This window comes from Tursiops truncatus, chromosome 7, assembly GCF_011762595.2.
Source record: "Tursiops truncatus isolate mTurTru1 chromosome 7, mTurTru1.mat.Y, whole genome shotgun sequence".
Classification (NCBI taxonomy): Eukaryota; Metazoa; Chordata; class Mammalia; order Artiodactyla; family Delphinidae; genus Tursiops; species Tursiops truncatus.
The window spans coordinates 38,898,971-38,923,076 of NC_047040.1; the positions used below are offsets into that span (position 1 = coordinate 38,898,971).

Sequence of the window (24,106 nt, forward strand, 5' to 3'; positions counted from 1 at the left end):
ACTATGTGTCTCGGCATGTTTCTCTTTGGGTTTATCCTGTATGGGACTCTCTGCGCTTCCTGGACTTGGGTGGCTATTTCCTTTCCCATGTTAGGGAAGTTTTTGACTATAATCTCTTCAAATATTTTCTCGGTTCCTTTCTCTCTCTCTTCTTCTGGGACCCCTATAATGAGAATGTTGTTGCATTTAATGTTGTCCCAGAGGTCTCTTAGGCTGTCTTCATTTCTTTTCATTCTTTTTTCTTTATTCTGTTCCACAGCAGTGAATTCTACCATTCTGTCTTCCAGGTCACTTATCCATTCTTCTGCCTCAGTTATTCTGCTATTGATTCCTTCTAGTGTAGTTTTCATTTCAGTTTTTGTATTGTTCATCTCTGTTTGTTTGTTCTTTAATTCTTCTGAGTGTTTGTCCTTTCATTCTTCTATGTCTTTGTTAAACATTTCTTGCATCTTTTCCATCTTTGCCTCCATTCTTTTACCAAAGTCCTGGATCATCTTCACTATCAGTATTCTGAACTCTTTTTCTGGAAGATTGCCTATCTCCACTTCATTTAGTTGTTTTTCTGGGGTTTTGTCTTGTTCCTTCATCTGGTACATAGCCCTCTGCCTTTTCATCTTGTCTGTCTTTCTTTCACTCCCCAATTTTTCTCTTTAGCCTGTTTTCCTCCTAGACATTGAAGTTACATGTATTATCTTTATTTGGATATAAGTATCCTCAAATGTAGAACAGCTCTAAGTAAAATGATGATCATATTCTCCCTTTCTTTATTACCTCCTCACCCAAATTTCCTGGATTCATGTCATCTCCCTTAGTTAACACAGCACTACTTACCCATACTTCACAGCTGGAAATCTCTGGGTTTCATTCTAAAAATTTTATTTCCTTACTGCACATCTGTCTATTAATTATTAATTTCTATCAATGATATTACTTTATATATTTTAGAGTCATTTCCTGTCAATTCTTACTGGTACACATTCTTTCATTTATATCTAGATCGTCTAGAACATGCAGAAAAATGTCAGCAAACTTTTTCTATAAAAAACCAGTTGCTAAATATTTTAAAAGCTTTGCAGGGCAGACAGTGCTTTGTCACAACTACTTAATTCTGCTCTTGGAGTATGAAATACACAAAGGAATGGGTACTGTTTCCACCATCTTGTAACTATGAAGGAGCTGACAAGGGAATCCTGGAGATGCTGGTCCTGACGTTATTGTCCCACTGAAGCCACTGAAGCAATGGCCGCAGTCATCTCCTTGACTTTTCAGTATGTGATTTTTTAAAATGTCCTATTTGTTTAATCTGCTCTGTTTCAGGTTTTCTGTTATTGGCAGCTAAAAGCATCTTAATTGACACAATCATCAACGTTTTCTGAACTCACATTTCTCATAATGTTATTAGGTGTGTGGCAAAGAAAGAAAGCATATATACCCATTTATGTTTTAGAAACACTACGTTCGACAGTGTTAGACATGTATTTTTACGGCAGGATTGCTTGGGGACCTTACACTGGGAACCTCCGAGTGAGGAACCTAACGTGTATCGTGTTTTATAACTACTTTGACCAAGCTAACATCTCTCTGGATAGTTATCCGTGGACACCTACTGGAAAACATTGTACTAGATGCCAAAGCAATATAGTCCAAAGATCTTTAAAGATCTGGCTTATCCAGGAATAGAATTCAAGTTATTTTGTGGGAACCAGCCCTTATATTGGAGAAGGAATTTGAAAGGGCAGGTTCCTAATTCTTGATCCAAGTAAGACCATTTTCACTAGCACTCTTTTTAGCACTGTGAGCTTTGCACCTTTATTAGAAATCATCATTAGGTTCTGATACAACAGACTCTGATTCTCAGTATCTTTGAAACCAGGTAGACGTATATAGAGGCCTTCCTGGTGGCAGAACCCGCAGTGTGGCCCTTGCTTACTGGTGATTAGTGAAGAAAAACCGTGGAAATATACTGTGGCTTCCCAGGCCATCCATGAGTAGAGAGAGAAAGAAACAAGCCCCAGCATTTGATGACTGGCAAAGCTAAGGAGTGCAGAAACAGAGACAGGGCAGTCAGGCAGAGAACAAAACATAACGTAATAAATCAGCCCCAAGGACTCCCAGTTCTCTCTCAAAGGCAAAGATAAGGTCTAATGCAGTCAGTTTTTCTGCAGAAACCATACCCCAACCAGACAGAGAGTGGTGATAAGCATGGAGTCCCCCAGTTGGCTGGAGCCTGAAAATTGATAATGTTAACCCCTGTGACCTCATCTGGCTACCTTACCACCCACCATCAGAAAATTGTACAGGAGCTGATCACGTTCCCCACAACCGTCTCCCTCACTTTGTCTTTCTCAATAGCCATTGGGGAGTTTGGGTCTTTTGAGCATTAGCTGCCTCTGCTCCTTTCTTGGTTCCTTGCAAGAAACACTGTACTTTCCTTCACCACGATTTGGTGTCAATAGATTGGCTTTGCTGTGCGTCAAGCCAGCAGACCCAAGTTTGGTTTGGCAACACCTCGAAGGTGTTTTCTTGATTGGAAGTCATTAGTATGGCTTTCTGCTGAGGACTCTTAGCTGGCCATGCCTTGCTTGGCTTCCAGAACCAGCAGTCTGCACTCTCACTGCTCCTTCATCTCTATCAATTTAACTCATTTGTAATATATTCCTCACCTAAAGGCAAAGGCCTTATATTAGCTATCTCCCCAGAAACACAACCAGTAGTATACAGATATATATATATAAGAGGAGACTTATTATAGAAAATGGCTCATGTGATTTTGGTTGCTGAGAGCCTCCACCATCTGCATCTGTGATCTGAAGAACTAGGAAAGCTCATGGTATAATTCCAGTCCACATCTGAAGGCCTGAAAACCAGAGGAGCTGATAGTATAAATCCCAGTCCAAGTCTGAAGCCCGGAAAACCAGGAGGGTCAATGTTGAGGGCAGGAGAAGATGGATGTCCCAGCTCAAGCAAAGAGAGCAAACTATCCCTTCCTCTGCCTTTTTGTTTTATTCAGGCCCTCGACTGATTAGATGATGCTCACCTGCATTGGTAAGGGTAATTTTTACTCAATCTACCAATTCCAATGCTAATCTCTTCCCGAAACATCCTCATAGACACATCCAGAAATAATGTTTTACCGGCTATCTGGGCATCCCTTAACCCTGTTAAGTTGACACATGAAATTAACCACCATGGGTCTTCCCATATCTTCTGAATTCTTTCTTATTCATCAAAGCCTTCCTATAAGAATAGAGAAGTTCCAACATTTTCCCATATACATAGTTTCCTCACTACACACACACACACACACACACACACACACACACACATGCACACACACACACACACACACACACAATTTCCTATCATTATTATATAGAAAAGTAAAAGTTTTACTTACAGAAAGCAAATAGGTCTTCTAGCTTATTGAAATAGATTAAGTCCTTTCCTCTAAATATATTACTAAGGAAACTGTTCAACAGTCTCTCTAATGCACAAGGCTAGGTGCAAGTGTAGTCAGCATCAAATGAATAATCTGTCACATTTAGGTCCTATGCCAACTCTATGCTGTGGTCAACTTTCAGAATAAGCAAAAAAAGGGATTGTTTTATAATTAGTTGGAAGGATTCCGCCCTCTGTGGTTCACCACTGGAATTTAAATTTAGTGATTGTAATACCCCTTTTGAAAGGCCAAAAGAAAGATATGTACTAATTATACCAATATTTCTAGCCAGATGGTAAAATGCAAGTGGGTCACCAATTAAAGATACAATTGTAGGTTGTAGAGTCACTCTGGTTATACTGAATAGTAAACAAATGAGTGCAAAATGTATGTGGAGAAAATTATAAGATAGTATTATTGAACAAAGAAAACAATAGATTCCCCATGTCACAGAAGGCATATCACAGACTTATTTTCCCCTATAAATTAATCATCATGAATAAATTTATTAGGCTTTCCTGATTATAATTGAATTAACTGCCTGTAAAGTCATACAAAATCAAATTTTAGAGATGAAACATTGAGATTTATTTGTTTCTTCCTTTGAAAGATGTTGTTAGCCCAATTTATTAAGAACGTGATTGGTTTTTTAATTGGGATTTGCACAAAAAGTCTTCTGAAATAAGTGAATATTTAAGTAATCACAGACTAAAGACCATTGAAAACAAGTTATAAAGGGAGAAAAAGAGCTGTGCCGTTTATTTAGAGGCCTTTTTGGCCGCTTTAACCTGCACGAACATCAATTACTTCTTTCTTTGACAAAACAGCAGTAATCAGCTGTTTGCTTCTTTGATTAGTTCTGGTCCTCATTCATTAAATACTAATGATTAAGCATGGGATACTGCAAATAAACCTGTCTCCTTTCTTCCCAGAAATAGAATAATCACAATGGCCAATGGCTGGGGCCACTTATATCATTAAATTTATACGAGATTTAATTACTTTGGCTTTGCCCCCGTGTCCCAAACAACAGGCACAAATAGTCCCGCAACATTGTATCTAATTATCAGTTTAATTTTGGAAGGTCTTTATGGTATGTGTTTATAGAATGGGTGTGTGTGTCTGTATAAAAAATATCGCCTGTGGGTATGCCTATTCAGGGATATGTAAGATATAAATTAAAGAAGGAAGAATGCAGTGTACTAAGCCCCACTGTGAATCAGGAATTATATTTGGCTCTTTTATTCATGCTGTTTTCATTGAATCTTCACAACTCTGCAAATTGAACACAGTTGGCCCTCTGTAGCCACTGGTTCTGCGTCCATGGATGCAACCAACAGCAGTTGGAAAATGTTTGAAGAAAAATCCAGAAGTTTCCCCAAAGCAGAATTTGAATTTGTGTTGTGACAATTGTATTAGGTATTACAAGTAATCTAGAGATGATTTAAAGTATACTGGAGGCTGTGCATAGGTTATATGCATATATGACATTTTTTATAAGGTCTCGGCCATCTGCAGATTGTGCTGTTCTCAGGGTTCCTAGAATCAATCCTTCGTGGATACTGAGGGTTGACTGTATTATCTTCATTTTGTAGGTGAGGAAACTGAGTCTCAAAAAAGTTAGGCAGGGACTTCCCTGGCGGTCCAGTGGTTAAGACTCTGCACTTCCAATGCAGGGGGCGAGGGTTTGATTCCTGGTTGGGGAACTAAGATCCCACATGCTGCACAGTGGGGCAAAAAATAAATAAATAAAAAGGTTAAGCAGTTTTTCAAAGTTACCTAATTACCATATGTGGGGATTTGAGCTCAAGTTTACCTGACTTCAAATGCCGCCTTTGCCCTTTCTATCACAACAGATTTGAATTAAATTTTCCAGGATTAAATTTTACAAAACAGGAGAAAGTGATTAGAATCTGTATTATTTAAGAAAATGTTTGGGTTACCTTTTAATTTATACATGCTTGATTAAAAACTAAAAATGTATCATAAAGTCAGTTAAACTTAGGATTGAATCATCTAAATGGCAATATTTACAGCATTACAAAATGTAGTGTTGCTAAATAGGAAAGAGAGACATGAATAATTCACTAGTGTTTCCTAGTTAGCCATTTGTACCATGCCAATAGGTATTGTACAGAGTACCTGTATTCACACACAATTTGTTATACGTGGAACAGAAATTGGTATAAAATTTCATAATTCTTTATCTATAACATCTGAGAAACCTCTTGTTAAATAGCCTTCCTAAGAAGACCTTCTTCAGGCAGAAGGGGCTCCGAGGCACCAAATGCCTGATTTGTTGAAGCAACCAAAAGATCTCCAGAGAGAGGTGAGACAAGGGGCTGGAGAGGTGGGCAGAGGCCGTATCAACCAGTTTGGCTTTTACATTAAGGTCATGGGATGCCAGTGAAGAGTTTTCAATGAGAGTTTCACATAATCGTAATTTATGTTTTTCATTGTTTGTACACGGTGTGGAGGCTATCTGAAATGGGGTAAATCTGAAGGCTGAGACCCACTTAGGAGGATTATCTCAGTCGTCCTGGCAAGAGGTGGTGGTGGCTGAGGAAGCTGAGAGAAAGGGACAGATTCAAGTGAGATTTGAGAGAACTGATAGAGTTCCCTAATTACTTGGGTGTGTAAGATGATGGAGCATATAAAGGATGATTCTCAAGTTTTTCTTTTGAGTAACCATCTCAGTGGTTGTCAATTTAGTAATATAGGGAACAGCAGAGGAGGGGCATGTTTGAGAGAAAGATGAGTTCACCTGTGATGTGTTGCCTGTGATGCTGGCTTTTGGTTATGTGAATTTGGCTCAATGGTGTGGCCAGCCTTGAAGCTACAAATCAAGGTGGGTTGCCCTGCCAGAGTGGTGGTAGATAAAACCTGTCTCTACTTCTGTAAGCGCCTCATTTCCTTCTTTCCTCTCTGCCCAGTTCCCAGTTCCTTTAAGGCTTTGTACTCAGGTTCTGTCCCTCTTATGAAAACCTTGTCTCAGAAAGCATCTGAAATATATTCATGCAAAAGTGAAAATGACTATTATAAGCTTTAAAAGTCACCCCTAGAGGCAGATTATATTTTCTGAAAAATAACCACAGAAATATTTATGATCCCGCATGTTCTTCCACAACCTGGCCCTTCCCCTGGCCACGTCCCCTCTGTGTGACTACGCAAATAGGTGTCATTTGTGGGCTGTCCAAAATGCCTGTGAAAACTAAACAAATACACAAATGCCATCTAAGTTAAACTGGCCAGACTACATTTATTCTTAGAATGGTTAGAAGTGGAAATAACCTCACTATATGTGAGATTTGTAGAGAGTTTTTGTCAAAATGATAGCAAATGTAAATAAATTTTATTCCAGTTTCTGGATACAGAAAGTTCACATTTACTTTGAACCTAAAGTAAACCCTCTGTGAATTAGATGAATTTCTCTTAAAAATAATTCTTTACTTTCACTCAGGATGCATAGTCTAAACCCAGTTCTTAAAAAGGCAGGCATTTATAAGTCAACCTTCTGAGTAGGAACTTTAGTAATTATCTCCTGTGGCTATAAGAACGTCTCAAACACATTTAAAGAAATTTGACACCCAACGGTGCTTTGCAGCCAGGAAAACTGTCTTGCCAAGAACATGGTGGGTCCTTAGTGATACATTTTAACTATGAAAAATGAGCCAATGTCTGAACATTCCCCACAATGTTCTGAGTACTCTTTTTAAGTGACAGCTTTATTGAAACATAATTTGCATACCAAATAGTTCACCTATTTAAAGTGTACAATTCAGTGGTTTTTAATATATTTACAGAATTGTACAACCATCACCGCTATCTAATTCCAGAACATTTTCCTCTCCCCACAAAGAAAACCCAAACTTCTCAGCTCTAGGCAACCACTAAACTACTTGTGTCTCCATGGCTTTGCCTAGTGTATACATTTCATATAAATGGAATCATAAAATAAATAATTTTTTGTGACTAGCTTCTTTCACTTAGCATCATGTTTCCAGGGTTCATCCATATAGTTGTATATATCAGCACTGCATTCCTTTTTATTGCTGAATAATATTCTGCTGTATGGATAGATCACATTTTGTTTACCCATTCATCAGTTATTGAACATTTAGGTTGTTTTTACTCTGGCTGTTAAGAATAGCGTTGCTGTGTACAAGTTTTTGTGTGGATATATGTTTTCATTTCTCTTGAGTGTATAACTAGGAGTAGAATTGCTGGGTCATATGGTAACTTTATGTTTAACCATTGAAGAACCACCATGTTTTCCAAAGTGACTACATCAAATTACATTCCCACCAGCAGTATGTGGGTTCCAATTTCTCCACATCCTCCCCTATACTTGTTATTGTCTTCTTGATAATTGCCATCCTAGTAGGTATAAAGTTAAATCTCTTTGTGGTTTTGATTTGCACTTCCCTGATGACTAATGATGTTGAGCACCTTGTCATGTGCTTACTGGCCACTGGTATATTTTCTTTGATGAAATGTCTATTCAGATCTTTTGCCCATTTAAAATTGGGTTATTTATCTTCTATTAGTGATTTTAGGAGTTTTTTACATAATCTAGATAAAAATGGGTCTCCTTAATTTCTGAGGAACTGCATCAAAGAAAATAAATATAAGATAAACCAAAATATTTTGTGTCAGCACCCAAAACTGAGACACACACTTATATGTACAAATATATATATAAGGTACAATTCTTTCATGGTTTAGCAAGAAAAGCTCCTCATTACTTGAAATTCAACAGAACACTCAAAGAGTGTAGAAATGTACAATAACAGGAAACAGTTAAGCAAATGCCAATAGTGAAGTGTGCTCCACGACCTTGGATAATTCTGTGATACACTACGTGTAAACGCCTGCGCACACATACACACACAGAGACAGTGTAATCTCACCCAGTTTCAAAAAATACATGTAGGAAAAAGTCAAGAAAAAATATGCCAGTATACTAATCATATCAGCACGTGGGCAGTGGAATGATAGGTGATATTTCCCCATGCTTTCCAGTTATCTATGATAAGCACGCCTTTCTTTTACAATCAGGCATTTGATGGGGGGAGGGGGCAAAGCTGCTTTAGCAATAACGCAAAAAATGTAAAACTAAAATAGTATACTGTCTTTAACAAATTCTGATGATTTGGGAAGTTCTTCATGGCACTTTATTATATATCTTTTTGAGTAATGCCAGCAAGTTAGAGTCATCTTACCTGCAAAATCCCACAACCATTTATCTTGGACTTTATTCCTCCAAGAGTTTAAGATGCTTCTTGGAGGGTAGCTTGGCACACTGAAACATATTTCCTTGTTCATAAACAATACTTTACAGTATTAACACATTCCTCTACTTTGAAATGTCTGTTAAAACCTGATCAAAGACAATTTTTCTTTGCTTAGCTTTGTTTGTTTGCTTCATATATTATTGAAAGAGGGGCCTATAGAGCTTTGAAAAACATATTTTGTACCACCATAACTCTATGCAGCTTCTTTTGTCTCAGAGGCCAGGGATATTCCCATGATGCAGGCAGGCCATGGGTCTCTGGCCACAGTTCTTGCAACTGCTATCATTTCATGACAAACCACTAATTGCTGAGGAATTCACTGGGAGCTAAAAAAGAACTTTTCTTCACCGTATACTCCTTGAGCTCTCCAGCAGATTTCTCTTGTCCTCAGGCCCCCACTTCTCATTATCCACGACAGCTCTCATTCCCCGCTCTCCACGTGAATGTATTTTAAGGGAAAACTGACTTCTGAAAAACAAAATGTTCTGGTGGGTTTGGATCCGCGGTGATAGAGCCATGTTGGCACCAAGCTGTGGACACAGGTCCAGACTGCAGTTTGTAAATGTGATAGCAATTTTGCTAAAAATAAGGACTTTCTTTGCAACTTATAGAGGTATGGGTAGAGGAGAAGCTGGAGTTGTCCTTTATTTTTCAAATGCCCTTTCATTTCCTGCTGTGTGCTGATGTTTCAAAGCCTCCACATGAATTAAAGTTCCAGTGAGATTTGCCATAGCGGTTTCTTGGGAATGTCCATAAATATTTTTTTGCTTTGGTTTTTGTTCTCAGCAGAAAGTGTTGCTTGTGATTATCCCTTTTCTAAATTATATCTCTTTTTAAGATCTGAAAAAATAAGCTTTTGTGTTTCTCAGGAAGCAAACTTTTTTTTTCCCTGCCCTGCTCAGGACTGAGGGGTTTTACTTTAAGAACATGGAGCTAGAGTTTTCAATTACTGATTTGACACAAAGGCAACTGTGAATTTACCAACGTTTTCCTGGTTTAAGTCAACTTTTCTTACATTTTTCCTGTAAGTGATCATTGTTCTAGCAGGTTAGTTATTTTACCACATAAAGCGGTCACTGTTCCTCATGCTCAGGCGCTGAATAAATCAGGCCCTTCCTTGTGTTGGGACCCTCATCCCCCGGCTTCAGCAACATTTACCAATTCACTCAGCGACTTTCATCCATCCAGGGACTTAAGAGTTTGGTAACATTTAAGCAACCTTAAAAAAAGAGAAAAAAAATCATGAAATTCAAAGAGGACCCCTTGAAGCCTAACTCCTGCTGGGCTCTGGGTCACAAAGCAGTGAGTGTATTACTCCCCAAGGCTTGGCAATATTAACTATGGTGAATGGGGCCTCTTCTTCCACTGCTTTTTTTTTTTTTTTTTAAACAAAAGGATTCCATTAAGGCAAACACACACACACACACAAAGTAGGAATGCAAGGGCATTTCCACGTTCAATTCCTTTCCAAGGACTGCACTTTTTATTCCCTGGGGAACCTGAGCAACGTGGAGGAACGTGGGCGGTTGTTGACTGATTTTGCTCTTTGTTGTTCCTCCTCTGGTTTAGCCACAGAGGACTGAGCAGGAGGCTTTGGATGTACCAATCCCATGATGAACCTATGGCTGGGAATTATAGCTTAAGTTTATTGAGTACTTATTTGCCACGTGTAGTGCAAATTCTACTTTTAGCCCTCTTTTCTCATTTAAATCTCACAACCGCTGGAAGGGGTAGATATTGCATGTTATTGTTATCCCTATTTTGCTGGAGTTAAGTGAGTTGGCCAAGGTTACACAGCCTATGAGGGGCAGCGGCAGGAATTTAGTGCAGGCCTCCCCGGATACCAATGAGTGTTGGCTTTCTACCCCTATTATTTTGGACTAGACTACAAAGTACCTACATCTGTCAGCTCTTCCTATTATTTCCATGTGCTTCCCATGGACAGGAGTGCAAGTTTGCAAATCTCAGCTCTCCACTGAAATAGTGCACAACCACTAGATTATATAAAATGTCTATGTGTTTACAGTGTCTTCAACAAATATTACATTCTATATTACTTGACACTAAATTGATAAAAACTCATAAAGTATAACTTTTAGTAAAGTTACTCTCACAGAGATCATAAGGTGAATGCCAATATCTATTTGCTTTAATAACATTTAGAAATTTATACAAGTTTAAGAAGCATTACATCATAGTTCATATGTTTTTAAAAATTATATTATAGTTTATAATTTTTATTAAAGTGGTAAATGCATTCACCATAGAAAATACAGAAAAACAAAAAATTTACAAATCAAATTAGATCTCTTATTTAGGGATAACTGCTGCTAATGATGATGACTCTTTTACTTAATATATCATAAATATATTCTTGCCACAAAATATTATAACATTTAATGGTTATATACTATATCATTGTATGGATATAGCATCTTTTATTTACTCAATCCCCTATTTTTGGACATTTAATTTTTTTAACTGTTCATTATTGAAAACAATACAGCAATTATCCTTGAAGGCAAATCTTTGCGTACGTTCATAATTATTTCCTTTGAAGATAATTTCTTAAAGGTAGAATCTCAAGGTCAAAGGATACATAAAATATCAGGGTGTTTTTCCTTCTGGAAAAATTTTACTAATATTTTAAGGCCCAACAGCTAAGTGAGAGATCCTGTTACCCCACCCTTGCCAATGTTGGTTATTATCAATTTTCAGGAGATTATCAGTTTTATAGGAGAAATATATTTTATTTTTCATTTCTTTTATCATTATGAGGCCAGGCATCTTTTTGTGGTTTATCAGCCATTTGTACTTCTCTTTTTATTACATTTTGAGAAGAACAATTAAAAAAAAATTTGGTGCAGTCTGAGCAACATCAAATATTGTGATGATAGGTTAACAAAAAAGCTTTAGATTATTTTTTGGGGGGGAGTCTGATTCCTTTATATAGATGCCACAGGCATAGAATTTGGGGTTTGGGGGGGGTCAGACCTTAAAATTTGACACCTAGCTGTGGCTTTGGTCAGCTTGGTGGGCTTTTCTGCTCTGAATGGACGTGCACCTGGGCACTACATGAACATCTGAAAAACTGTGCAAACAAATAATTAATCAGACCCAAAGTAGACCTTTTCCTGACCTGACTCAAAACTAAAATGCTGAGTTGCCAGGTTATTTGTGGCTACAAAAATATTATTGGCAAATAGTCTGGGGCTATCAAATTCAGTTCCATCTGTAACTGAATTAGAGACCCACATCCTTTTCTCCAAGGAGATTGGTGTACCAAACCTGTCTTTGACGTTGGATAGTATTAAACAGGATTTCAGCCAATGAACAAAGTTTCTATTTGGAAAATGTCAAGGGTGATAAGCATGAAAGAGTAGTAATATCATTATTTTCTATCTAAACAACTTAATAATTGGACATGAACGGTGGGAAAATTTCTGCCAAACAAATACAAATGTTCTGTCCTGAGAAAGTGAGTTAGTTTTGTGGAATCTTAAAGGATTCAAAACAAATGCAAAACAAAATATTTCAGATGGTGGCAGTTATAGGTGGAGAGTCCCATGGAAATGTGCATATGTTTCAGGATGGAAAAAAAAAAAGGACCAGTTTCTGAATGGCCAAGATAATGCCAGCTATTATTCCCCCTTGTGTGGTTGGTGTACTATCTAGAATTCGAAAATCATCATTTGAATTGGAATATCTGCTTTCATTCCTTCTCCAGCCCTGCGGGCTCATGCAGGCTCACACTCTTCAGTCAGGATTGCAGTTCCTCTGCCCTGAATTCCTCAAGGTACCAAACTTTTCATGTCCCACCTCCAACACTGAGTCTGGTACAGACCAGTTGCTCACCAAGTGTGGATCATGAAATGAAAGCACAAACCTGCTGACGCACGCCAGAATAAAGCATTCAGGGAGGTGATCCTGGCATCATCACCTCCACTGTCAGGCAAGAAGACAGAGGCTGATAGAGTTGAGATTTATCCAAGGTTGTAGAGTTACGGACAGAGCCAGAACCTGAATTCACATCTCCTGGTCCTAGAATTATGTTCTTTCAACTGCAAAAGAAAACCAGCGTATGCATTTTTAAGCCTCTATTCAGTATCATAAAAGTAGATTTATTAATATTATAAAGGTTATTTTTCCATTCTGTATTTATTTATAACTTCTCTCATTTCCCAGATAATTCAAAGCAACCGATGAATGTACAATGAGAGAGACAGAAAAGATTATGTACTGGGAAAATATACACCAGAATTATAATAGCTAACATTTCATGAGTACTATGTGCCAGGAATTGTTCTGAGTGCTTTACATAGGTTGATTCATTTAATACACACAATGACTCTGTGAGGTAGGTACAACTGTTTTACAATTTTACAATCATAGGAAATGAAACACAGAGAATTCCAGTAACTTTCTCAGGTCACAAAGCTAGTATGTGGTGAGGCCTGGCTATAAACCTACGTAGTCGTGGCCTTCAGAGCCCTGCTCAAGGGACCGAGCTAGCCCGCCTTTTAGGTATCCTTGGGGTCTATACTTCTCCGACTTCTATCTTCAGATCCTTGCCCTGGGAAACCATGCCCCTACATCTACCCTCACACATGGTTCTGAGAACCAAACTCTAGGGCCCTCTCTCAGACTTATTACACTTCGACTTTCATATGTACATATTTATTGAGATCAGCGTTTGATAAGACTTTTTTAGTTCTCAGGAGGCGGCTTGATCCATTGTAAGTCTAGGCTCAAATTTTGATCTCCCTTATTTACTGGTCGTGTGATCTTGGGCAAGGCACCTATCTTCTTTGTGACTCAGTTTCCTCATCTGTTGAATTTTGACAATACTAGTAACTATCATATGTTTAGTGTGAGCATTAAATCTGACTATGGATGAAAAGCACTTAACACCGTACTTGGCACATAGTAATAATTGATACTAGCTATTATAATTAATTATAAGAAAATATAACATTTTTAGATCTTTACAGTTAGGCCCCAGTGTGGTCACTTTCTCAGAGAAGAATTGGAATCATCAGGATTAAGAAAATAAAATCAGGTCTACATAATGTAACCACTAACTGCAGGTTACTGTTAATTAAACCCAAGCTTTTGGTTCAATTGCCTGACTTAAATTTGGTAATTCTAGCTCATCCAGCCTCAGGTATAGTTTGTCTTTTGAATTTTTATATCTACAGGCTTTCTAGATTTGTTTATTGTGTTTAAAAAATTAAAGTATAGTGCTAATGATAGAAATTGTAGAAATGTATAAAGGGAAAAAAGTCATTTATAATCTCATCTTCTAACAAAGTTAAGAAATGGATAAATCATAATTCTCAGTTGTGGCACACTGTTGTCATGGGCTCGGGCATGGACATCTTTTATTTTGTTTATTCATTACTATATAACATAATGAATAGCAAAAGACCCCCTGCCCTGTCAGGAAATAGAATGCTACCAGTAACTGACCTCTATCTACTTGTTTTTTCCCTGTTCCTCCTAACCCTGTGCCTCCCTGCCAGAGATAACTACTGTCCCACATTTTTGTGTTTATCACCACTCCTTTTCTTAATTTCGTAATGCACACACATGCACATGTATACATATGTGTATCTAAATAATGTAATATTTTGTTTAGTTTGTTTTGGTATATTTATTAAGATTCATCCATGTTGTCTTATATGACTCAAGTCCACTCATTTAACAATTTTATAATATTTTATCATGTGCCTATACCACAACTTATTTATCCTTTCTTTTGTAATGGACATTGGGAGATATATTTCTTTCAGTCTTTAATATGTTTTTTAATGTTGTATGATCAAATGCTGAACACAATTTTGCTTCTGCCTTCTGCCCACCTCTGTACTTGTCATTATATTTAAGAATTTTCTCATTTTATTATAAATTTTAGAGACAGTAACATCCTTCAGTGGATATATCATAATTTACTTAACCATCTTGCTATTATCAGGCGTTTAGGTTGTATCTCATCTTGGCTAACACAACTACCATGTAAACAAATATTATTGAACATAAATATGTTTTGTGAATTTTGTGTTCTTTCCTGAAAATGATTTCCAGAAGCAGAACCCCTGAGTCAAATACCCAAACATTGTAGGACTCTTGTATATACTGCCAAATTAGTTTCCAATGCATTGGACTAATTAAAACTCTACCAGCAATGATTCAGAGTACCATAGAAATACCAAATTAAAATCTGGGTATTCAGAGGATAGAACCTGTCCAGACATGCTTGGCAACAATAAATTGGTCTGGGAAAATTAAATGCAAAAGAGTAATACACTTAACAATCATCAATGAAGTCTTTACATTGACTCCTTTTAGGAAATGTTGAAACAAGAACAATTTTAGATGTCAAGTATTAAAACAAGAAAACCTGGATCATTACTATTTTAGTTCTACTATGTCAAGTATATGACTGTTTAGAATCATCCAGATAAATGAACAACATTTTCTATTTTTCTTTCTGGATGTTTGATCAGTTTAAGTAGAACCAGAATTAAATCAACATACTGCCACAATGCAAATTGTTTTGGGAATTTTTGAGTTTCATGCTTTGCATTTACCATAAATTAGCCTCCTACTTCCCTTTATGTATTTCAGGATTTTGTGTTCTTGAAGGCATTCTTCCGTTTACTTTGCATCATGAAATCTACAATGTCTTATCTTTAAATAACTACCTAACTTCACTGAAACCCTGTCACCTCTAAAAGGATTCAGATGAGGTAATTTTTGTTCCCTTGGTGTAAAAATGCCTACTGTTCTATAGAGTATTGAAAAAACATCTCAGTCTCCATTGCAGTGCCAACCCACAAAGCACAATGGAATCTGCAGGCATCATCTCTCCTGAAGGGAATCCTAACAAATTTAACATGGAGTTTAGTACTGACTATATCTGTATGCAAGAACTGATGGAATGTAACCACTCCAATGTAACCATTGCTCCATTATATCCAAAATCAATAACAACAAAGTGAGTCAATAGTGATTAGAAAAGCCCAATAGCCAAAACATAATATACGCCTTTTTGTCTAGAATGGTTGTAACACAGTGTCCCATACGTGTTTTTAAAAGAAGGTGTTAGTTCAGAGAAAGGTCAAGATAATTATAGAAACAGATAAAAGCCATTAAAAATATTGGTCTTCAGCTAGGGGAAGCCAAAAGATCTTGCTTCCAAATCAACTCTTTGAAATCCCAAGTTTTTTCACTAGTTCATGACTGTTGGATCATAATTTATAAAGTTTTTATTTTTTCTTTTGGTATCTTTCCCACAGACAGACACACTTTTCACTTTGCCCTATGTTTTCATCCACCCCTTGGTATAGGTTTGAATGCTGCTTGTGTCATTTAATTTTACACCAAAAACAATGTTTTTGAAATATAAAATTCTCCTGTAGTTTATATCAATGGATCAGGCCACTTGTCCTAAATTGTTTTTATTTCCTTTTAAAATATCATTAGACGACCAGTCTTTGCCATCGCTTAACCTTCTCCTCAGAGGAATTTATGGATTAGCAATGGTTTTTCTCTCTGTGTTTGAATCTCTTCATCTGTAAAATGGAGATTAAAAACAGTACCACTTCATATAGCTAAGGTTGAATGAGTTACATCAAGTCCTTAGTGTAATGACAGGCTCAGAGAAAATGTTATATGAGTTAGTATTTTTATTTTTATTCCACCTAATACAAATATCTATGCTAACAAAATCTCCAGTAGGTTCTAAATACCTCCCGACTGTTGAGAAACAAACAATCAGAAAATAATACCACTAGAGGCACAAAATGACAATTATTGACCCTTGATTCATAAACATTTATTTAGTAGTTACTCTGAGCAAAGAAAAATATTAAATAAATGAATGTGCTTCCAGGTCAGAAGATTTTGAGCAAGAGAGTGAGGGTTACAGACATTAGCACACTTCACCGGAAGGACAGCCTTCCTCTATTTTGGAAGGTTTTTCTCTCTGATGCAGTTGTCTGCTCAAAGGGGACCTTGGGGAGGGAATAGAGGATGTGTATGTTTGCTACACACATCACCTACCATCCCTCTTCTCCTTACTAATACAGCCTAGAAAGTACGCTGCCAAGTACTTTCAGGAGGGGCTGGCCCTTCTGTTATCCCAGAGCTGAATGTTAATTCCATTCTCCTCAGTGACTGATTTAGAAATAGAGGAATCATTCAATTCTTGCTAATGCCACTAGAGGCAAAGTTTACTTGGGAACTTCTGGGAAATTATTCCTGTTACCTAAAAAGGGACACATGAAAGAAGTGACTTTATCTTCCAACCTTTGGACATTAATGTGGAGGGATATAGTGATTTGAAGCACAGCCACCATTTTTGACCATGAGTGGACCAACCTGAAAAGATAAACCTTCATGCTGAGGATGGCAGAGCAGGAATTTGGAAAAACAAAACACTTGATCTCTAATGAGGTCTCTGAGCTGCTGAATTAGCCAACCTATAACACCTTGGCTCTGTTACTCTGATTTTAATATGTAAGATAACATATCCCTTAAGCCACTTTGGGTTGAGACTTCTGTTACTTGCAGCAGGAATATCTAAACGAAGACAAGGAGGTAGGGGGCATGTCTCACCTGGTTAGCCAGAAATATTAGTTTCTTATTTCTGGTGTAACACATTTCTACAAACTTTGGCTTAGAACAGCACAATTTTTTTTCTCTTACAATTCTGGACTTCAAAAGTCTAAATTCGAGCTGCTGGCAGGGCTGAGTTCCTTCTGGAAGTTTAGGAGAGAATCAGATTCCTTGCCTCTTCCGGCTTCTAAAGGCTGCCTGTATTCCTTGGCTGTGGCCCCTTCCTCCCATCACTGCGGGCTCTTGTTCCCATCAGCACCCTCCCATTGCTGACTCTGATCTCCTTTGCCCTCTTATAAGGGCACTGGGCCTCCCTGGATAGTTCAGGGCAGCGATCCCCATCCTTTTAGCACCAGGGACCAGTTTTGTGGAAGACAGTTTTTTCCACAGACCTGGGGGGTGTAATACAAGCGATGGGGATCCTGCTGTGCAGGCCGGTTCCTAACAGGAGGGCTGGGGACCCCTGGTCCAGGGTAGCCTCTCCATCTCCAGATGCAAAGTCCTTCTTGTCATGTGAGTTAACACAGTCACAGGTTCCGGGGATTAGGGCATGGCCATCTTTGGGGACATCTTTCAGTCTACCACTTCAGGTAAACTGAGCCAACCCTGGACACGAAAGGGACAAGAACTGCTGTCACAGCCAGGTCACCCGTATACTCTTGTGGAGAGAATGAGTGTGAGGAAGACATTGTTAAACTGCAATTTTTGTCTCCTTTATCTTACCAGTGTCTGCTGTAATCTTCTCTTGCTTTCTAGTTGGTAGCCCTAATCTAGCCCAGGATGATCAGTCCTTCTTGCCTCATCTCCATAATAATGACATTTGACATTTAAATTGAGTCTCTACTCTGTGCTCTATTTTAAGAACTTTATCCGCACTAACTAATCATCATAAGCCTCTGCAGTTGTTGCTACTGCTAAAACCATTTTACAGATGAGCAAATTCAGCTGCAATTGCCTCGATTCACGCAGCTTACCACGAGTGAGTGCTTATTTTCTCTACTTATGTAGAAGCTGGTAGCCTGTGGCTTGTAGCACTCTTCCAGAGATGGAAAGTAACTTCAGGTTCCTACCACTGAGAACCAGTAAGGCCAGTAAGGATGCCTTTCATTGCAATTTTCACCATATCCAATGGGGTTTAAACAATAGGAAGTATATCCTCTCCCTAAACAAGAAGTTCAGAGGCAGGGCTGCGGGAAGGGTTAATTCAGCTGCTCAGCCGTGTCAAGGTTCCTTTTATTAGGGAGGAAAGCCTTTCCCAAAGCCTGTAAGCTGTGTTTTTTTTTGTTTGTTTGTTTTGTTTTGTTTTTCTTTTGGACTTGATCCCTACACCCATCACTGGCCAAGGGGAATGGCCAGTCATGAGTCATCCCTGGGCCTGAGCCTAACTACTGTGAGCACATTGCTGCCTGAGCCCTGAATGAGGCCACGGGTCTGTCAGCACAGGGGGGTGAGAGGGAGACAAGGGGGCATGCTGCCTGGGACACGTACCCTCACAGAGTGCAGAAGGGAAGCTGCCCAACACACTTATGACAAACGACTCTCCAGCCGATCCCAGGGTATCTCCTACCACGTGGAAATAATAGGCCCCGGGCCCATTCGCTGCTGTGAAGAGAACAGACTTCATAGCTGCTCCTCAGCTGGGACAGGGGTGGTAGCACGTGCTGCAGGGCAGGGGGCGTGCTGCCCTCACAGCCTGCAGAGTATCAGTGGAAGTGGGGTTTGCCTCCCTCCTTATCAGCCCAACTCAAAGGACCCCTGCAGTAAACAGTTGTCAGCAACTTGGAGGATACTATTTCTTCACAAGGAAGGAAGAAGTTCTTGTCATGGCCCCAATATGCACCTTTCCTGATAGGGGACCTTTCATATTGACCGGAATCTTTTTGAAGTCTTTTTACATTTTTCCCTGAATAACCTATTTTACCTAGAGTAAAGCACGTGGTGCCTAATTTATCTTCCCAGAGCAGAGGCAGAGCTGAGTCACCGACACAGGGACTCAAACCTTCACTGCCTTGTGGCCTCGGGGGCCAAGGCGGAGCCTCTGTGCATGGAGAGCTCAGTTCTCCTGCTCCCACAGTATCGGCTTAGGTCAGAATCCAACTCCGGACGTTTGACTCATGTGTCATAGAGGCGTGTCAGAGTTATTGAACAGATCATTCCAGCATCAGTGTTCCTGTTGCCAATGGACCATTTCCACGTTCATTTCTTAAGAAAAGTAGGATTGTTTAGCCTGGAGGTTCAATCAACTAGATGAGCATATTGAAGCCGTGTCCCTTCTGACCGTCTGAATATCCAAACAAGGCTCAGAGCAGCCTCCTTGCCATTGATCAGTAAGCAGATAAAGGGCTGTCTTCTGGGGAGCACTGCTCCTGCTGTGATGGCCTAGCCCACACCTCTGGCACATCCAGGGACAGGAGGGCTGGAACTGGTTGGCACATTCAAAATCCGAAAGGAGGCAAGTGGCAGGGGCCACCTCTGGTTCTCACCTCGACTTGTGTCACAGCATCTCTTTCCTCCACTACCGTTCTGCTTTTCTCTTGTTGATCAAAGTCCTGGGAGTGATTACCCCTCAGCAAGCTCAGTAGTGCCCTTTGTACAGGTGGGCTCCTCCTTGAAGTTTGAGCCAGAGGGTGTTTTATGTGCAAATACGACCTTAAGAGCCCAAGTGGTTTCTGATAACTCCTAATAAACGGTCTTGTGGGTCAGCAGAGTCGAGGATGAGGTTAGATGGGGAAGTTTGGGTTTGGGGAATTATTAAGAGCTTTTTGGCCCATTCGGTCACGGGGGTGCTCCCACAGTCACCGCTCTGTGGAGTCGCCTTCCCTCTCTGGTCACTTTCACAGGCCTCGACCAGGACTTGGCCAAAGCGCTCAGGTGCTGGAGCATCTGAGAAAGTCCGCCTGCGTGTTGGTCACCCATGGAGAAAGCTAAGGGGAGGTACTGGCCAGAGTCTGTTTTTCTCTCCCTCACCCCTCCCCTCCCCTCCCAAGTATTGCTGTGCACTTGTCCTTGCTGCCTTGTAAATCCACACATGCTGGCGGGTCTAAGATAATTCCTCTAATTGAAAGTGAGAGGTTATCTCCTTTGCTTAGTTTAGCGTGAGTCACTGGTATGTCTGAGATGTGAAGTCCTAGCCTGTTATTGACACTGGAAGCTGCACAAAAGGAACGAATCTCTGAAGTTGAGAACACACATCGTGACTCTCACACCAGTGGCGCCCTGGCTGCTCGGAGGGATGGAAAGAAAGTCAAGTCCCTAAGGTGGAGGTTATTGTGAAAATCCCAGGTTTTATTAGAGAGGTCTTTTGAGTACATAACATCGTGAACTTTAATATTATGGATTTGAAGGAAAATATTTCCTTTGTAGTAGGAAGCCTCTGTTATGTTTTGGAGGAATTTTCCAGTAAATCATCTAACAGCTGCTTTACTGTACAGGCCTTGAAATTTTATCCTTTCATTGGTTACATACTCCCTTGCTTTTGGAAACTTCACATGCTTCTCTTTACCAGTAATATTTTGTTCCCAAAATATCAGCTCCTGGGGAGGATTTAATAAAGGCTGACCCAACAAGAAATGTTTTTGAGCAAACCTTCTGGATATCTTTGGCTAAGTACCATGTCCTATTCAAGTACATCTCTATGTAAGATTATTATTAAAACCAAAAAGCCAACCTATAGAGATAATGATATTGTGACAAAATGATCAGCTTCTTGTAACAGAAAAGAATTTTGTATCTGTATGGAAACAGTGACTATAGTGGGTGCTTAGAAGTGGTATACTCTGTTTGTGTGTGTGTGTGTGTGTGTGTGTGTTGGAGGAGTGGAAAGGTGTGATGGGACAGAGCCTTGGCAGAAACATGACCAGTGGAAACTCTCTTCTTCAGATTGCAGATGGAAGATTCCCTTCACCGAGGAGAGCCACTAAGTAAACCCCTCCAACAGGGATAGAAACGGATAGCTTGGTCAATGCCATGTTACTGAAATGAGTCTGTGATTCTCCAAGTTTGTTCCACATGAAGGTCACCTGGAAGGTACATGTTACAGAACAGTCATGATGTTTTGATTTCTAGAAGGGGGCTTCTGGCCAATGGGGATTGAAAAATAGAAAAAGAAAATGAGGCTAGAAACTCACCAAGCATGACTTCAGTTCCTGGGGCTGAGTTATTGTTGAAATCCTTTAAGAGAGGAAGATTCCCCACTGATAGTACGAGAAGGAAGTGTAGGGGAAGAGGGAAGAGCAAAAGGCTTTGCTCTAAGAGGCCCATCGGATGCTGGTTACAGTGTGTTATTAGGCAGAAATATAGGAGGGCAGGTGGCTTAGAGAGGAGCTGGTCCGTGAAAACATCTTCAAGGAGGTTTTTTCAGTGATAAATTAGAAAGATTAAGAGCAGGAGAAAAGAAAAAAAGACTTGAAGACAGGGCACAGGAACTATCAAAACTGAAGCACAGAAAGCAAAAGCTGGAGGGAAAAAAGTGGATGGAGCCTCAGGGAGCCATGGAACAGGTCAAGCAATCAGTGTGTGTGTGTCTGTGTGTGTGTGTGTCTGTGTGTGTGTGTGTGTATGTACACAGGGTTCACTCTTTGTGTTGTACATTCTATAACAAATGTATAATTACATATATTCACCATTATGGTATCAATTTGTTAATGTTGTAATTAGAGAAAAGATTATAAAAACAAAAATAATGATTTTGTATACACTATAGTGATAAGTATTTCATAGACTGTAGTGAAAGGCTTTTGCTTAATTTCACTGAAAGTAGAATAACTCTGAGAGTTCATTTCTATTTATTGCTTCTACTAATAATACCAATCTTAACCTAGAAAAATAGCCTCTTTCCCTGTTAGTTTATGTATGCATCCTTTGGGTCTGAGAAGGCAATTAATTTCGTCAGGGTCATCCTTCTCCAAAATACAGAACAACTGGAATATTTTTGCATCTGTTCAATTTCACGCCTATAACTCTGCCAGGTATCTTTGGGGGATACCAGGCCTGGGAGGGTCAGGGAATGCTGTAGAGGAAGTGATCTTTGAACTGGGACTTAAACATAGTAAAAGAGAGAATAGCATTCATGCAAACAATAATGGTTAATACATTAGAAGATGATACCATGTGAATTCTTGTTTTAAAAAAGAATAGACCATTTGAGATGTTTGAGCAAAAGCTTAATTGATATAATGCCTTTGAGTTTGGCTGGAATAAAGTTAAAGAAAAATACAAAGGAAAAGTAAACTCGGTCAAAATGTGTAGGATCACAATCTGAGTAGAAGTTCTATGTTGCACAATATAGAGACTGCATAGGGAAGAGAATGGTGGGAGATAAGCGTGGATTGGTAAGGAGGAGGGAGTTGGAAGATACTCTACTGAAATAGAATTGGATGACACCAAACCAAGATGGAGTCATTCTGCATTATTTTAGTGTTTGTTTTTTTTTTTGCGGTACGCGGGCCTCTCACTGTTGTGGCCTCTCCCGTTGCGGAGCACAGGCTCTGGACGCGCAGGCTCAGCGGCCATGGCTCACGGGCCCAGCCACTCCATGGCATGTGGGATTTTCCCGGACCAGGGCACGAACCCGTGTCCCCTGCATCGGCAGGCGGACTCTCAACCACTGCGCCACCAGGGAAGCCCTCTGCATCTATTTTTTAAAAACTGTCACCATTACCTGAATATTCTTTTTTTTTTACCTGAATATTCTTTAAAAAATGCATCACCATACAACTCTTTTGAAAGTAATGCTTCTTCAGTTCTATTTATTCGTATTTGAAGTTACGTTCCTGTACTGTTTTCTTGAAGAACATGGAACCTTGTCTAGGTGCTTAGAGGAAAGGTGGGGCCCACCTAAAGCAGAGTCACACTTCAAGAGGGTCACATCACAGAGCTGCTAAGTAAAGATTTAGGATTATGACTTTCCTGTGTTATGGTTTGACACTTGGGGACGAGGTGATCCATTTCATGGGTGAGCCTTTACCCACCATGACCTTGAAGAGCATCCTAATTCCAGCTTCAGCACCCTTTCGTTCTCCAGTTTGAATAATAAACAATGATAAAATTTCATTGTCTATTTCCATTCTAGGTATGTAAAATTGGAGTCATGAATGCCAACTCTTAGAGTTTTACAGGTGTCACATTACCTCTCATACATCTTATGACCAATGATAAGATCTGACTAAGAGGTTTAAAAAGAAAAAAAGTGGCTTGCTGGTGAGGAAAATGTTTATCACACACTCTCTGCTGTATTTTATCTGTGAGTGATGATCATTACGTCATGGAAACAAAACTGTTCCAACTGAAAGTGAATACTCATCAAAAATCATGGCAGAGGGGCTTCCCTGGTGGCGCGGTGGTTGAGAGTCTGCCTGCCGATGCAGGGGACACGGGTTTGTGCTCCGGTCCGGGAAGATCCCACGTGCTGCGGAGTGGCTGAGCCCGTGAGCCCAGCCACTGAGCCTGCACGTCCGGAGCCTGTGCTCCGCAACGGGAGAGGCCACAACAGTGAGAGGCCCGCGTACCGCAAAAAAAAAAAAAAAAAATCATGGCAGAGGTAGCAGAGTAAATGGCACAAATGTAAGGCTAATATGTTATACTTTTTGGTTCTTTCTTTTTAACAATCTATAGTTTAAAGGAAAGAGATAACTTTCAGATGTTGTCAGCAGAATGATCTAAGCTGTACCTACACAGTTACTCTGGATGAGTTCCATTGTTAAACTGCATGCCACAAAGTAAGTTGAAGGAAAACTGACATGGAAATACATCCAAA

The 24,106-nt window shown here is 39.4% G+C and overlaps 1 long non-coding RNA gene across 1 annotated transcript; it reads left to right on the forward strand.

The window, feature by feature from the left end:
• Positions 1-1,300: 1,300 nt before the first annotated feature.
• On the forward strand, positions 1,301-22,819 carry LOC109550572 (uncharacterized). The gene is made up of 3 exons (XR_012333024.1): positions 1,301-5,768; positions 15,361-15,482; positions 21,232-22,819. It is a non-coding gene; the product is annotated as an uncharacterized lncRNA (long non-coding RNA).
• Positions 22,820-24,106: the final 1,287 nt, after the last annotated feature.